Genomic DNA, 12,395 nt, shown 5'->3' with positions numbered 1-12,395 from the left:
ATGACCTGTCATTACCACCCCAATGGAAAAACAGCCTCAGGCTAGCAATGAAGTACTGGCCAATCCTTAAATCTGGCAGCTTTAAGAACAGGTATGGACTGCTGCGTGTGTTTGAGATTGATAGCAAGCTGCTGGGTTGTTTCTCCAGTATGGCTCAGTCCCACCCACCAAGCAGAGTGAAGGTGATTGTTTGTGACAGGTTTTGAAAAACGGCACAGGTTTTAGCTTGGCAAGGCTGAGGAGAGGTGACCGCTTATGTAAAATGAATGTCTTAAATTCCTGTCAGGAATATACAGAGGAAGGACTTATCCAACATTCTCCCTCTATGACATGATACAGGCAAGGTAGATTAAGGCAGGAAAAAAAAAAAGTATCTGAGGATTAAAAAAATAGGTTAAACAATGCAAATGTAAAATCTACTGTATTTGCACTTGTTTTTTCTAGTGTGCAGCTTTTCACAGCTTTCTGGGGATAATTCGGAAAGCAATCCAAAGCACACAGGAAAGGAGATGCTGCAGTATTTAGCCGAGGGTTGAGGGTTCAACAGGAGGGAGTCTGGAAAAAGAGGTCTTGATGAAAGAGAATGATGAGCCAGCACGTCAGCCTGGTTAAGGACGAGAGGATGTACTCCTTCGCGCAGTAGGACATCAACCACTGACAGACAGACAGACACACACACACACACACACACACACACACACACACACACACACACACACACACACACACACACACACACACCCAAAGCCCCGCCAAGCCATTCAGCAATCAACTCCCCCAGAGTGCTCTGATACAGCTGGATGGAGTGGCATAGTGGGTGTGAGCTATTTCTCTGCGGGGAGCTGGCAAGTGTTTTCATCTTCCTCACTGGCCTGTGTGCAGTGTTTAACCTGGGATCATTTGGAGGACGTGGACGGATCTAGTGCTGATGGCACCAGAGCTCAGTGCTTATCTAAAAAAAACCACTTCTGGATGGAGTGGAGGCCTGCTTGTCCACTGGGAGGCTGGATCATCAGGGTGTATGTGCAAAAACCATGCTGAGCAGTCAGATTCAGTCCTAAGGAGTTCGAAGGATAATAAAGATTTTGTATTTTTGGGTGAGGATTCATATCTTTTATATTCTCTTTGTATAACACATTTGAAGGACCATGGCCATTTACATTACATTCACAAGCATTACCTACTTTTGTAATGGATTATCTACCTTTCTACAAATTAAATAATAAGTGTTCCCTGATGCCGTCATTCTGTGTTCAATGTCTGTATTGCATATGGCTGGCCCGACAGGGTCAGCTCACACTCTCAGTGTAGAGTATGGCCAATCACCTTCCCTGCAATGTTAACAATCTTTGAGAGCTGGTTTTGGCTCTTTGCCCAAGTTGCCATACCATACTGCTATGTTAAATGATAAAATACCTTGTCCCTGTTGCACAATCGTAGTCCTTCATTAGCACAATGGTGCAAGGTTCAGGGTGAAATACATCCAACATCTGGACGCTGACTAGTCACACGTCATTCCCTATCTTTCTGTCCTCATTATCCATACCAAGAGTCTGCTACCATGGAAACTGATTCTTTATATCCATCTATTAAAGACCAAATAGGGCAATTTTGGTAAGATGACGGAAATGACACATTGGTGTTTCGAAGTGACAGCGTAAGTTATTCAAGCAAAATAAAATTGATACCAATTAAGAGTCATGTCCAGCTTGCTGTGGATGGAGCACTCCGTCCTCAATGTTTGGGAGGTTGTTGTTCCTTTCCGTTTTGATTTGAGGTGACTGAATTTCATGCAAAATGTGATTATGAAATGTATGTTATCTCACCAAAAATGGGAGACTTTCATGATTTAAGTAGATGCGGCTGATGTATTATTTAAAAACCTTGGTTACTTGTGTGAAAAACAGGGGTAGAAGTCAAGAAAGATGTTCTAATAAGGCTAATTTGTGGGTTGAGTAGGGGGTTGCTGTGGAAAGTCAGCAGCCCCAGAGCCTTATAGGGTGAGAATAATGATGTTGAGTTAATAGGAGAGCTCATTTTGTACTCTCTGCCATCTGGACCTTTGGATTAATAAACTGGTTGGGAGCTATTGTAGATTAATGAGGAATAATTACTTTGAAACCGAGTGGGGAGTAGATGCTAGGGGAGATGGCAGAGAGCAGGGAAGAGGAAAGAGGAGAAGGGTTGGACGAAAAAGTCATTCAACACACAGACGAATCCTTACCTTATCCTTATCCTTATCCTTGCCTGGGGACTACAGTCCAATACAAAAACTAAGTGCATTGAACAAATTAACAGCTAGATCTGCCAGAACTTTCTTAAATTAAATGAAGAAAAAACTGAGGTGGTTGTTTTTGGAGCAAAAGAGGAACGATTAAAAGTCAGCACTCAGCTTCAAACAATAATGTTAAAAACAGACAAAGCCAGAAATCTTGGTGTAGTCATGAATTTCAACAGCAACATTAAGACAATTACAAAGTCAGCCTATTACCATTTTAAGAATATCTCAAGGATTAAAAGGACTTATGTCTCAGAATGATTTGGAAAAACTTGTCCATGCTTTTATCTTCAGTAGACTTGACTAGTGTAACGGTGTCTTCACAGGTCTCCCTAAAAAAATCAGACAGCTGTAGCTGATTCAGAACGCTGCTGCTCGATTCCTCACTAAGACCAAGAAAGTGGATCACATCACTCCAGTTCTGAAGTCTCTACACTGGCTTCCAGTGTCTCAAAGAATTAATTTCAAAATGTTGCTGGTTTATAAATCACTAAACGGTTTAGGGCCAAAATACATTTCTGATCTGCTGCTACACTATGAACCACCCAGACCTCTCAGGTGGTCTGGGACAGGCCTGCTTGTTGTCCCCAGAGTCAGAACTAAACAGGGGGAAGCAGCGTTCAGTTTTTATGCTCCACATATCTGGAACAAACTCCCAGAAAACTGCAGGTCTGCTGCAACTCTCACTTCTTTTAAATCAAGGCTGAAGACCTTTCATTTGATGTTACCTTTCTTTACTTTCTTATACTGCATTGTACATTTTATTCCCATAGTTTTTTAATGGGATACATTTATTAATTTTTAACTGCTCTTTAATGTTGTTGTTTTTTGCAGTAAGTAGATGTGTTTAGCCGCTACAGAAGCCGCTCTGTGATGCCAGCTACAGTGCTCCGCATGGTGCTACAGTATGTGGTTTGGATTAAAACACTCCCAAGGAATACGTATTTCCGGGGTGAAAGTCTTTTGTTTTCCCCGGGAAGCGAACTCCGCTCCACGGCTGGAAAGACCTGTGCTTTATGACCCACCCATCCACCCTAGCCACCTCTGTACGTGGCCAGCTGCGTTTGTATAAAGCAGTCATTGGGGTGCATGCAGCAAAAAAAAAACCTGCTTACGAAATTATAGTGCTTAACTTTTTGTAGCTTTTTGAACTTATGGGTCATGAGAACAGGCTGCCCTTACCGTTATTACTGCACCCATCAGTCAGTTCAGAGGTCTTACTCTCAAGCATCACAATCAAGACATGGATGGAGAAACATTTGATTCTAATACAAAAAGTTTTGGCACACACAAGCGACCATACAGTTAAAATAATAACAGTAGAAGGACATAAACCATTAGAATACCGAGGTATAAAAGAAAAGTGGAATACCAAGAGACAGGAAGGGGGAGAGAAAGGTGGACGTGGAAATGTCTGCAAGAGTGGATGTGACAGAGACAGACACTGCAGTTGAAATTGTATTTTCCTTGATGCGCTTGAGAAAACAGAGAATGTGGAAGCACTTTGGGGCGGCGACAGGTGCTGAATCAGATTTAATGTCCTAATATGTCTAGGTTGCTCCAGCACCTGATGTTTCAGGAAGACAAATCGAGAGGGCCAAGGCAATGTGAGACAAGACAGAAAAGCAAAATATAGAGAAAGGGGGTAATGAGGAAACAGGTTTCTAATTAATTTCTTCTAAATCCACCGAGATCTGCAACTTATTAGCCACTGATGTGACATGATTGAGACGTGTCAGACAAAAGCGAATCCTCCAAGACGGATTTCCTCACTGTGCATGCATTTCAAGACATATCTTCTGTCAAGAACTAAGCTAATACTGTGAAATAGGTTAAGCTAATGGTAGAGTAGAGCAGTAGGTCAGTGTGTTAAAGACAGCCAGGGGACATACAGGTGCTGGTCATAGAATTAGAATATCATGAAAAAGTTGATTTAGTTCAGTATTTCCATTCAAAAAGTGAAACTTGTATAATGTATACATTCATTCCACACAGACTGATATATTTCAAGTGTTTATTTCTTTTAATTGTGATGATAACTGACAAATAATGAAAACCCCAAATTCAGTATCTCAGAAAATTAGAATATTACTTAAGACTAATACAAAAAAAGGATTTTTAGAAATGTTGGCCAACTGAAAAGTATGAACATGAAAAGTATGAGCATGTACAGCACTCAATACTTAGTTGGGGCTCCTTTTGCCTGAATGACTGCAGCAATGCGGCGTGGCATGGAGTCGATCAGTCTGTGGCACTGCTCAGGTTGCTCTGATAGTGGCCTTCAGCTCTTCTGCATTGTTGGGTCTGGAGCATCGCATCATCCTCTTCACAATACCCCATAGATTTTCTATGGGGTTAAGGTCAGGCGAGTTTGCTGGCCAATTAAGAACAGGGATACCATGGTCCTTAAACCAGGTACTGTTAGCTTTGGCACTGTGTGCAGGTGCCAAGTCCTGTTGGAAAATGAAATCTGCATCTCCATAAAGTTGGTCAGCAGCAGGAAGCATGAAGTGCTCTAAAACTTCCTGGTAGATGGCTGCGTTGACCCTGGACCTCAGAAAACAGTGGACCAACACCAGCAGATGACATGGCACCCCAAACCATCACTGACTGAAACTTTACACTGGACTTCAAGCAACGTGGATTCTGTGCCTCTCCTCTCTTTCTCCAGACTCTGGGACCTTGACTTCCAAAGGAAATGTAAAATGTACTTTCATCAGAGAACATAACTTTGGACCACTCAGCAGCAGTCCAGTCCTTTTTGTCTTTAGCCCAGGTGAGACGCTTCTGACGCTGTGTCTTGTTCAGGAGTGGCTTGACACAAGGAATGTGACAGCTGAAACCCATGGCTTGCATACGTCTGTGCGTGGTGGTTCTTGAAGCTCTGACTCCAGCTGCTGTCCACTCTTTGTGAATCTCCCCCACATTTTTGAATGGGTTTTGTTTCACCATCCTCTCCAGGGTGTGGTTATCCCTATTGCTTGTACACTTTTTTCTATCACATCTTTTCCTTCCCTTTGCCTCTCTATTAATGTGCTTGGACACAGAGCTCTGAGAACAGACAGCCTCTTTAGCAATGACCTTTTGTGTCTTGCCCTCCTTGTGCAAGGTGTCAATGGTTGGCTTTTGGACAGCTGTCCAGTCAGCAGTCTTCCCCATGATTGTGTAGCCTAGAGAACTAGACTGAGAGACCATTTAAAGGCCTTTGCAGGTGTTTTGAGTTAATTAGCTGATTAGAGTGTGGCACCAGGTGTCTTCAATATTGAACCTTGAACCTTAATCATCAAAAGTAAAAGAAATAAACACTTGAAATATATCAGTCTGTGTGGAATGAATGTATACATTATACAAGTTTCACTTTTTGAATGGAATTACTGAAATAAATCAACTTTTTCATGATATTCTAATTATATGACCAGCACCTGTATACATAGTGACTGGGTGCGTCTTGACATACTCAATGTCTTTTCTGTAGGGAGCTGAACGCTGAGGCAGACAGATGCTGTCATTCTGAGTCAGGCCTCGACAGCCAGATGGCTTTACTGTTAACTTTGACGAGGCTCATCAGTGATTGGCTTACAGACAGGTGTCCTGACTGCCCGAGCTGGGGGACAGCCAGGAAGGAAACCAGAGTCCCCCAGTTCCGCGGCAAATGTGTCGTATAGTTTTCGAACATCCTTGCAACGTGCTTCACTGCCACAGAGACGCATGGTTGGGAAAATCTGCAATCCATTACAATGCAGCCACTCTGTGGACAAAAGGGATGAAGTATGAGGCAAATGTGGTTCCTTGCCAGGATATCGCTCACTGAGCAGCGTTCCAAAATAATTTCTGCCAAATTTTGAGCGGGTTAAAGCTCCAGTCATGAGCAATCATACAAATCTAAGCTTCCCTATCTTTCCCTGTAAAAGAGCAGGGAATTAGCAGGAAAATGGGGGCATTTGATTTATAGCAGCAAAGTACTTGCCATGACTAATGTTAAAAATACAGCTGAAAGAGGGCCACCATTAGCATTAAAGCTGATTTACACTGGTTAAAAGCAAGGCATCATAAAAACTACCTGACGGATCACGCTTTCAACAAGTGTGGTCACATTTCATGCTTGAGAATGGTAAATGTTCAGAGATATAGTTTAAGGACTCTGTGATGCTGAGACAATGAACCTATCAGATATGATGAAAAAAAAAAGAAATGGGGGGACTCCTATCTGCTTCACACGTGGACAGATCATCAATGCTGACCTATTTCTGGCTTGCATCTTCCATTTAAAAAAATGACCATTCTGCTTTACTGCAGCTGTCGTTTCACAGATCAGTCAACACCTCAGTGCCCTCCATCTTTTTCTTTTCCATTTTTACAGCAGTAAAAAAGTTATGGATGATAAAGCTCAGGGAGTATCAGGTGTACCCTGGACAAAGGCTTTATGGCCATCTTCTCTGGCCTGATTGTGTCAAGCCTGGCTTGATTGACTACAGAATAGAATGTAGGATGATATAGTATGTCCTTTTGAAAAAGAATTCCTGTGGGAATGTTTACCTTGCTACTACGATGCATGCACTATCCTTTTCAAGACATTTGTGGCCCTGTTGTGATCTGACTGTGACAGTCACACAGTCAGACAAATGGATTTAACACTCAATCTGTTGAATGTGTGAATGCTCCTAAGCTGTGAATGCCTCCAGAAAATGGACACCATGCAGACTTCACAGGCAAAAAGACGACTGCTCAACTTCTCTTATGATAGACCAAAGAGAGAAAACAGACCTTGCTGTGTGTTTTCATTCAATTAAGATAGACCAGACTAGAGCCTTGCATTTCAGCCCAAGCCCAACGGGGCCAGACTTATTTATGCCCCTGGGGCCGGGCATTGGGCCAATAATTCACGTCAGAGCTTACACGCGGGTGGACATCGGGCCTGTATTAGGCTTCTCCTTTTTATGTTTTAGACATCCAATGAACAAACGGTAAATAAAAATGCTGGTGGAAACAACACAAGACCACGACTGTCAAGAACGGTTTGAAGTCGCACGGTGTTTGTGTCCCCGCCAGCAGCAGCAGCAGCAGCAGCAGCAGCAGCAGCGAGCATGTCTTCGGCACAGCTGGAAGAGTTATAGAAGAAAGGAGGACTGGACTTAACCCTCCACTGTGGATGCCATGCTTTCTTTCCATGATGCTATGTAAGAGACTGTGCTTCTGGCTGTAGGGTGGATTTATTTAGATTATATAGACCGTTTGTTTTTTCGCACGCTGTTGCGAGCAGCAGCTGCCTGCCTCAGCTTTTCCAAAATGCCCTTTTACTCTGGTCGTGATAATAAACGTTTTAAACTAACATTGTGGTATGCTTTAAGTGTTTATATCTACAGATTTTATTGTAGGCAAGTCAAGTGTTGATTTGAGAGGCTAAATTAATCAAACGTGGTCAACTCTGTCGGCTGCTGGCCGGTTGGTCGTCATTTTAAACATTAATTTAACAAACAAAAAATGCTCCAAACATTTTTCTAAATTAACTTAATAAAGAAATTAAAATACATATAACCACTTTTCCATTTAAAACTAAACTGAACTATTATAATTGCTGCAATAGTAGCCTATAGGCTGCGTTATTGGGAAGGCTCCAGTCGAGCTTGGGCTGATAATTCAGTGATAAACTGTCGGACTAGGACCGGGCTAGGGCCTGAGTGTCTCAGGCGAGGGACAATTTTAAGCCTGTCCAGGACTGTAGACCCAACCACCTTCTCTATAGCCACATACTCCATCTCTTCCTCGGAGAGACCATTCCACGCAAGATGGGATATGTAGTCTTTCCAGCCTGCCTTAGGTCTGCCCCTGGTCCCCTCCCAGCTGGATGTGCCAGCAAAACCTCTAGTAGAAATCAGATGCCCTTTCTTCTTCCATTATTTCCTTCCTGAACAACTATAGAGCATACTTGAGTCCTACCTCTGGACTTGGTACCACTTTACCAAAGTGCCATTTGCAGTGGCAGAGGCCTTGAAGGCATCATCATGTGTAATTCAGCAGAGAGGACTTGGAATATAATGCACTGTTGTCTTGTACTGTAAAAGAGTAGGAGTAGAGACTTATAGAAGTGGAACTGATCAGAGCTGACAGTCATGGAGTGCTGTTCCATGCAGCACCCATTCTGCAACAGATTTGCTAATGCTGCAATTGCTCAGTCTGTATGATTAGAGGAAATTAGCTCATTTGCATTAGAATCACAATACCTTGCAGCAAAGGGTGGGAAGATGTGGGCTTCGTTTTGTTTCAGCAGCAATTGGCAAATTGCATCTGGAAGTGCCTTCTACACTGCAAGTAGTCTGAGCAGGCAGTCAGCCAAGATACAGTGATTCATGCTCTGTAAGGGCCCTTCACAGTAGCACACAGTAGTCTCTTGAAGTGCACAAAACCACTGAAGCATAGTTATCAGGAGCAGAGTGCTGCTGCCATTTACGAAGCTGCTTATGGAAGACCCCTGACAGTTCAATTTTTTCAGTTTGTACAGAGAAAATGACATAATATTATACATTAATAAAAGAAAGAAATGTCAGTTAAGGCACTGTAATTCATCACCATCAGAAAGCATTCAATGGGGTTCCCTGAGAGGTCATGGTGGTATTTTACCACAGACCTCTTCTCTCTGAGGCTCTATACTGAGTCACTGGCCTCGTCCTTTCATCTTTGATGACAATTAGTTTGGATCCTTTTGACAAGAACCACTGAAGAAAAGAACAACATTAAGATATATGGAGGTTGCCATGGCCTCCACGTCTCCCTCTATGGACTTCAGTCAGCTAGCTTCTATCACCAGAGGCTGTGTTTGCACTTGGTAAAAGGTATTCAGCTCTGTTCTTCTAATGTCCTTAGTATTAGTTTTCTACTGTCATATATTTAATCCTGAATACCTTCCTTACGATCCTTCACAGAATGATGCTTGATAAATGACCTTCTCGTAGAATAGTGCTGAAACTTTGGGATTCTCATTTTAATCTGATTCCAATTAGAGAGCGATGTCACAAAATACAAGTTTCATATACCTATAGTTAGCACCTTGCATACAAATCATTGAGGAAGTTTCTCTTAAGAGAGGTGCAGGACTGGTTTTGCTAATAACACCCATGAAAAGATATGCGAGTATATAATCCACTGTACCAGGAGAAATAACCACACTCCCTCGATCACGTCAACAAGGGGGTCTCCCAGTGAGCATAATTAGCAAACATGAAAACGTAAATCAGTACCGACTAAAATTCTTGAAGATAATCCAATCCTCCAGCATACATCATGGATCCTTGAATGTGAAAAGAGAGAAATGTGGATATCATAATAATCACTATCGGGTTGAGTACATCCCAAACAAAGAGTCCTGTATTATTCCTATAACACCAACACCCTGGCCTACTTTTCTGTAACCTCCCTGTTTAAAGCACCCAAAGTACTTTACGAGTGTGCCAAAAATAATGTAACAGGTAAACACCATGCCAGCTGGGTAGCGGTGCTCATAACCACTACAACTACAAGAGTGTCACGTCTACGGAATAGCAGGCTGGGACCCCAAAGTGTGGAGGCAAGGAGGCAGCAGGTCAATTTTAAAGGTTTAAAAAATAAAACAGCTCACAAACAAAAGGTGTCCTAAAGCAGGCAGGAAAAAAACTGGCAACCGAGATCCAAACAAAAACCAACAACCTGGGAAAACTAAGAGAATCGTAAACAGCCAAGAAGCAACTCACAGGATGAAACGCTGGGAATGACGCAGGGAGTAAAGACAATGATCCGACAAAGAAAGAAAAAGCAAAAAGAGAGAAAAGAAAGAAAGACCAAGACCAAGACCACCAAGAAAAGAAAGCACAGAGACTAAATCCACAAGGTAACAATGGACAGGTGACACGAAGGCTGATCAACAGGTGGAACACATCAGGGCAGACAATCAACAACACAAGACAGAAAGTAAAAAAGACACGACACAGGAGAAACAGACACTACAAACTAAAACAGGAAACTAAAGCATGAAACATACACATGAAAAGGAAGGAAAACAAAACAGAGATCACAGAAAGAACACAAGTAACACACAACCATGAACAAATAACAGGGAAACATGAAGACACAGGGAATGAATAGACAACATTAAACAGGAAACTAACAACCCGGGATTACTACGGTGGTAACAAGACGACGAGGACTGATAACACAAAGACTGGCAAAGGCTGACAAGGCTGACAAGGGTAAGACACACAGGGCAGGACTACAGAGACACATGAGGTAAACACAAGAAGAAAGAACTCAAAAACTGTCACATGGTCTAATGAAATAAAATAAAATTCCAAAGGCCAACTGGCCTAGAGCATGACCGTGACAAAGAATCCCCAAAGTAAAGATAATGAAGATGTTAAAATGTTAAAAAGGTATCTGTTTCACACACTCTGATAAGCATCTCCCCTAAATCTACAAGAAGCAGAGAACCCCTATAGGGCCCTATTTTAACGATCTAAAGCGCCTGGTGCAGGTGAGTCCAGGTGTGTCCAAATCCACTTCTGCTAGTTTAACTGCAGAAAAAAGGGTCCGTGTGCCGGGGTCATGGTTCTAAAGGGTTGTACTTAGTGTCTTCATTAATCAGAGGTGTGTTTTGGGCGTAACATGCAATAAACCAATCAGAGATCATCTCCCATTCCCTTTAAAAGCCAGGCGCGTTTGGACCTTGGAGCATTGCTATTATGATGGAGGATATGCACCGTAATATTTTTATTTGTAATCTTCTGCGTGTGTGTGCTGCTGTGCGTCCCTGTGTGTGTAACAAGCATAGTGTGCACGCACCCTGCACGAGCCTAGGAGCATTTTACTAATGCTCTGTTAAAATAACAATGAAATGCTGCGTTATTGACTTTAGACCAGGTTTTTGTTGGTCAATGGTGCCATCACTTCCTGCTGTTTCAAGATAGCAATATTCCCAGAATGCACCTGAACACACCTCCCTGTAAGACCAGCCATGGGCCACAGATGGGTGCAGCTGCATTTGCTATTTAAACAACGTCGGCGCTGGACGGGAGACTGACAACTGGGTCGGTCTTAAACTAGCAAAGACACATGCGTCGGGCTTTGCGCTGCGCTGGGTGCAAGATAGGGCCTATAGACTGAAAGCTGGTAAGTCTATGACCAGTATGGTAAGAGAAAAATGATGAGGTCATCGGGACCCTTAAGTATTAGGTCTCTTTTCTTCTGATAGCCTCCAAATTATACAACAAACTATGTTGTTTGTCCATGCCCTCCAGAATGACACATGGAAGCATTTCCTGATGACCGATCACTTTTAAAATAAATCACTTTTACAGTAATGGGTCACTGGTTAAGGTTTGGTTTGGGGTTAGCAGAGAAGCGAATCGTTTAGGTTTAGAGAAAGATCGTGGTTTGGGTGATCGTGGATCGTGGTTTGGTCATGCTAAAAAAAAAAAAAAAAACCTTGACTGATGTTTGTTGATCCATACAGTGTGCTGTGTGGTGAGGCAGCCTTTTTGGCATTATCTGATTTCAGTCCAACTGGGAATTTACAGTTCAGAGAAGTATAGATTATTATTTTATTTCTCTGCACTTCCATCCCTCCCTACTAACCGTTACAGTAAGTCTTTGTCATGCACATCTTCTGCCTTCTCTCCTGATGTTTCTCTGACTGAGAGAAATACTTTGCCTTCTTCCTGCTCTAATGTGGTTAAGCTCTGACTGGATTCGGCTCAGTGAAGGCACCGAAGGCACCATAAAACACCCCTAGCTCCACCCATCCACTTCTTCTCTGTACGACCCATGCTGTGCCCTCTGTACACCCATGTCACAGCTGAATAGAAGAAGGAAGGGCAATAATGCAGACATTTATCTAGATGACATCCCCATCAGCACCCTTAGGGACATGTACCGAGAACACCACACTGTCCCAGACTTCACATGAAACATTAGTGTGTTTGTGTGCAGTTGACTCTGTGGAGTTTGACTTGTGTTGTATATGTGTGTGAGGTGAAGAAGAATGAGCAGATAAAAAGAAGCAAATCCTTCAACTGAACTTGGCTGTGAATTCTTAAACAGACGATGTTGTTGACAGCCAGAGCAGCCGAGCCTTTCCTATCTCGGCTGTTTC

At 42.6% G+C, this 12,395-nt stretch overlaps 1 protein-coding gene across 1 annotated transcript in view; it reads right to left on the bottom strand.

The window, feature by feature from the left end:
* Positions 1-12,395, bottom strand: part of sorcs2 (sortilin-related VPS10 domain containing receptor 2) — a 353,877-nt gene that overhangs the window by 189,546 nt on the left and 151,936 nt on the right. The gene's annotated exons all lie outside the window — the stretch shown is intronic.

This window comes from Sander vitreus, chromosome 19, assembly GCF_031162955.1.
Source record: "Sander vitreus isolate 19-12246 chromosome 19, sanVit1, whole genome shotgun sequence".
Lineage (NCBI taxonomy): Eukaryota > Metazoa > Chordata > Actinopteri > Perciformes > Percidae > Sander > Sander vitreus.
Note: the sequence above shows the minus strand (reverse complement) of the source record. Positions and strands in the feature narration are given on the sequence as shown.